General features: G+C 31.8%; 1 long non-coding RNA gene across 1 annotated transcript; it reads right to left on the reverse strand.

The window, feature by feature from the left end:
• Window positions 1–453: 453 nt before the first annotated feature.
• On the reverse strand, window positions 454–3,995 carry LOC134705543 (uncharacterized). The gene is made up of 3 exons (XR_010105591.1): window positions 3,865–3,995; window positions 3,034–3,092; window positions 454–548 (listed from the first exon to the last, which is right to left on the reverse strand). It is a non-coding gene; the product is annotated as an uncharacterized LOC134705543 (long non-coding RNA).
• Window positions 3,996–5,548: the final 1,553 nt, after the last annotated feature.

Raw genomic sequence — 5,548 nt, forward strand, 5'->3', positions numbered from 1 at the left:
CTATGAATCAATTCCTTGCGTATCCTGATGTTTTACATGTTTAGGAATTTTAAAATTCGAAGCTGTTGTAACAAGAAAAAAGCCAACAGAATTTTGTTTCTTTATGGTCATTTGCCCCTTTTAAATCTTATCCCCTTGATAGTTTTTCATATGGTTTCATACATTATGTATTTCATCAGTATGAAATATGCAAATACATAAGAATCTTTGCAACTTACGATTTCAGTTTTGCATACAAACCTAACAATTGCTATAACTTAAAATAAAGTATTGAAAATTCAAAACGCATGTATCATTCTTTTGTGGTCCATAAATTTTTGAAGATATGAAACTTCAAATGTATACTTTACTTACTAATTGAAAATTCTCACTAAGCGTCAAATGAACGAGAATCGAAATCAACCTTAACGCTGCTATTAATTAACGATAACATCACAGTATTTATGTACTTACCATACAAGTCATTTTAGCTTGTGGATAATAGTTTGTTGGGTAAAAGACAAAGTTGTAACAACTGCCTCCAAAAGTAACCCATGGATCAGGGCAATCTGAAACAAAATGGTATAAGCATTGAATTGACCCAAAGTTGATTAAGTAAACGCGGACCTCGAAGAGGACTCCCATTGACATGCCTGTTCGAAGCAATATCAAATATAAATAGGAACGTTATTTAATCATAATGACCGCTCATAGTTTCTAACAACACTTCTTCGAACGCAAGTTATCTCATGAATATTATTGACGGCTCATGAATATTATTGAAGGTTCATGAATATTATTGAAGGCTGGCCTCATGAATATTAACGCCGGCTGCTATCGACGGCTAGCTTCACACTAGTATTGAATTTGATATGTCATTCTTTTTATGTTTTATGCTCTTGGTATTATTTTAAAAGTAAAACATGGGCCCCTCTTTTTCCAAATTGACATTTGGCTTAATTGTGTATGGTGATTTGAATAAAATTGAGAATCGAAATGGGAAATGTGTCAAAGAGAAAACAACCTGACTGTAGAGCAGACGACAGCCGAAGTCAACCTATGGGTCTGCAATGTAGAGAGAAACTCCCGCACATGTAGGAGACCTTCAGCTGACACCTTAACAAATATGTAACTTATACTAGTTCAGTGATAAATTATGGAAGTCATACTCAACTCCGAATTGTACAAAACAAACTAAAATTAAAAACCATACAAGACTAATAAAGGCCAGAAGCTCCTCACTTGGGACAGGCGCAAAAAAGCGGCAGGATTAAACATGTTTTTGTGATCTCAACCCTCTCCCTATACCTCTAGCCAATGTAAAAAAAAAACCATACAACAATACGAACAGTAAAACTCAGTTCAATGTGTCATGCCAACGACGGGTTTTAGAATTAATATGTTTAATTCCTATGAAGATATTGTGTACTAACTTTGATTAACAAATCACCGATTTTTTTAAATACGAAAAATGACACTTTTCCTTACATCATAAAATTTAATACAAGCGAACTACTCTTAAAGAATTGTGCATAGTTGTGTAAAAAATATATTTCAAATGTTTTTACAAAATCCCTTGCTTTTATCTTTAGAAACAAAAATGTAAGGTAGAGATCTGAAAACCGAAATTTTTACAAAATTATAAATCTAAAATTTCAACCCAATTTAGCTCTGAAACTGGCACATGAAGGTATATTTTACCACGCATGTGCATTGACTATGTAAAAATCAACATGGGACTGTATCGTATGACCTTATAAAACATTACAATATGTATTCATGCTCCATCGCCGCATGCACATTAGCATATCTATAAAATTTTGTACACACTTTTGGAATAAAGAAGGAAAATTCACACCTCAAAAAGTTAAAAGATGAGCCAGAATACAAAATTCTGACTTACAAATGTACCGAAAATTGAAACGTACTTAGACTTTATCTTATACTTAATAGAAAAATGAAAGAAAGAAATGGGGTCACTGTTCTTTAACGCTCACAATCTGCCTTCGAAAGAAGCATACATTTTTGTAAATGTCCTTTCTTCTGTTGAACTAATAGGAGAAATAGCGGTAACATCGAAATAAAAAAAAGAATAAATTACAGAAATCGCTTAAATTTTACAATTATTTAGTTCATGTACAGCTTATTCGAAATCAACAATAAAAAATATAGGTCAATGATGAGTTAAAAAAGATATTCTAATTTAAATGCCAAAAAAATGGCATTTTTGCACCAAAGGGAGATAATTTTGAGCTTTTTCAATGATATCTTCATTTTAAAAGTCACCTGGGGCCAACACAAATTAATTTTTGGAATGATTTTTGTACCATATGACAAAGAAACAACCAATTAAATAAAGGTAATAAATAAAATTTGTAATACGTGACGGAGTGACAGGGGCATATGTATTGAAAAAGCAGACATTTGTATTAAAGACCTCACAAGAACATTGCCACGCTTTTCGATATATTGAAATATACGCGGATTACCTAACGTCCGTTATTCCATTGGAATCAACTTTTTTTATTATTAGGAAAATTTCCTGATATTTCTTGGGTGGTGATCAGCAATAATAATGTTGATTGATTGAACCAGTGTTTAATTTTCAGGTGTAAATTTTACTTGCATTTCGTGACAAAGTCATGTTGATTAAATATTAATACGAACCCTTCTTTGTGCTTGACCGAATCACTGAGACAGTATTCGACGTAAACTCCTCTAACTCCTTGTCCAAATTTGAAAATTCGTGTGTTATACGGGAAGTGAAGCAACATCAGAAGGTTTCAAGTGTCGGCTGAGGGGTCGGTCTGGAACATTTTCATAGTTACAAAGAGGTTTCTGAATTTGTTTTTTTTTACAACGAGAAGACGACATGGTAAATCTGTACTAATCTCTAGAGCAGCAATTAGATATAGGAAGATGTGGTGTGAGTGCCAATGAGACAACTCTTCATTCAATGTTTGATTTCTTTTTCATGCAATGTCATAGTATCTTTGTGCAACAAAATAAAAAATGAACATGATTGAATCGTGTCTTATCTTATTTCATACTTACTATATGTTTGCTCTTTTGTGAATGATATAAAACCATGAAGCATGAAGACCTGTAAAAACCTGGAAATAAGATACGAAATTTCATTATAGTTTTATCAAATTTATTTTAAACAGAAAGGCAAAAGTAAGATTTCATTATGTTTCGAGATTGTTATGGGCAGCATACACTGCAGATTGAGATGCGAAAGATCGGCGTACAGTGAAGTATAAAGGAATGGATATATGGCTATACGAGGATATTTTATTACCTCTTCACCCGACACGACTTTTTTTGTATATTTTCAAAGATTAAATTGTTTCACATTGTGTAACAGATGTAAAACACATGAATAAGCCACTTTTCTTTACAACAAATTAACATTTTAGAAAATCATCTCGGTGAACGGCAAAATGTTCGTAGTTTTGAGACTGTCGGACAAAAACAGTCAGCATAATATTAAGCCGTGTTATTCTCACTGCTTACCATTGGTTTTGAATTTTTTAACACTCTGAATTTGTATGCCCAGTCATACCAATACCTCAATCCTATGCCCCCTTTTTATGTTATAACACTTAATCTTACGAAAAAAATGTACTATTTTAGCTATTAAAAAAACGTTACTTATCTTGAAAAATGAGAAATAAATTTTTGAGAATTGAAAAACCGAGCACGTTGCATATGATAATCATATGATCACTCCATTATTTTTTTTATGATATCACAAATACAAAGTGTTGGCGGTATCGTCCATTTTAGTCATAAACGCGAGTATGTCTAATCACAATAAACATCTTATCAATATATGAAGAGAAATTATTGAAATACCAAAATATGATCATTACATGTACTTACCGAAGGGAAAACATTGTTATCGAGGCACTGATAATCTATATTAATTCCAGTTTGTATTAATTAAAATCAATTCAAAATCTACCATGATATCATCAGAAATACGGAAATATGCGTCATTTTTGTCATTCAATTTTTACAACTGAATTGCAGTAATAAATTAAATCAAAGTATGAGAATTTTCATTTTTATGGCTTCTTGTATTATTGGGAGATTTTATAGTTCAGTTATATATTAGGCGAAGTTAGGATAATTTTCAATAACTAATGATTGTTTTATTATTCCCCATTTATGGGCATTATGTTTTCTGGTTTGTGCCGATCCTTCTGTCCGTCCGTCCGTTCGTCCCGCTTCTGGTTAAAGTTTTTTGTCGAGGTAGTTTTTGATGAAGTTGAAGTCCAATCAATTTGAAACTTAGTAAACAATGTTCCCTATGATATGATATTTCTAATTTAAATGCCAAATTAGAGATTTTATCCCATTTTCATGAGCCACTGAACAGAGATAATGATAGTGCAGATGGGGCATCCGTGTACTTGGGACACATTATTGTTTTTTTTTAATTCAAACCGGCATATCGAACATAAGGTTTTTGTTGTGCATCTTAATGAGTGTAAATTAAACTTGACTAACCTCTCAATTATCAGAGTGAGACTATACAAATTGTCAAGATATTTTTATCCTTTGTTTTTATTGTCACTTTCAGAAGTTATTATTAATAAGTATAATTCAATTATTGTTTTCATGTGGAATTTTGTTTCATACTGCTTTAATGTCAGCAAACATTTTTACCAAAATGTTGTATTCAAAATTTAATTTTAATTTAAAATGTTTATAACATATTTATTTTTTTTTTTTATTTCGTAGATGAGTTAATATAAGTAATGAATTTTGTTTTCGATTTTTAATTTTGGGTGCAAAGCCAGTCGAAAGCTGACATATTTCAATATTTAGAAGATAGAATGAGTTTTTACAACAAATAGGGTCTTGGCAATACAAGAAATGTCTTGGCAATACAAGAAATGCATCTGGAGAAAAGTTTTGTATCTTTTCTTATGACCACTTCGCTTCTTGCTTCCATCAAAATATGTATAACAGAAAAAAACAAAGGTTATGAAGTATTCATCCATGACAAACACTTGGTGCATTCACAGAAAAAACATACAAAAGAAACAGCGCTTTTATTGCAGTTTTTTCTCTCAAAGTTAGTGTGGTCTTCAAGACGGAACTCTCAAACTTTTACTTCACTGCAAGTAGAAGACGGCCCCCATCACCACAATTGTTTGCAAAATGATTCGTATTGAATTTTAGATGCAACACCATATAATAGGATCAGATCAAAAAAGAAAATACAGGTGAGTTAACAAAATAGTTCCTACGCATCGGTGTAAACATCAAACTATGAAGATGTTTTAACTAAGGTATCAAATGAAAGGTGAAGGACTTGTGTCTATCCTCCAAACTTTTTATAGTAGCGAAAGACATCGGATGGCAAGTGATGACAATACCTTAAGTGTACAAGACTAAAATATCTCTATGAACTTGAAATATACTTACGGACTTTTTTTTTTATTGTTAATCAGAAATTCTAATATAAGTAAATATTAATTATGGTGTGACAGATTTATACATTGAAGAACGGACACGACAGATGTTGACTCTCAGACGACTTTTGCGTGAAATCATG

The sequence above is a fragment of the Mytilus trossulus genome, chromosome 2, assembly GCF_036588685.1.
Source record: "Mytilus trossulus isolate FHL-02 chromosome 2, PNRI_Mtr1.1.1.hap1, whole genome shotgun sequence".
NCBI lineage: Eukaryota > Metazoa > Mollusca > Bivalvia > Mytilida > Mytilidae > Mytilus > Mytilus trossulus.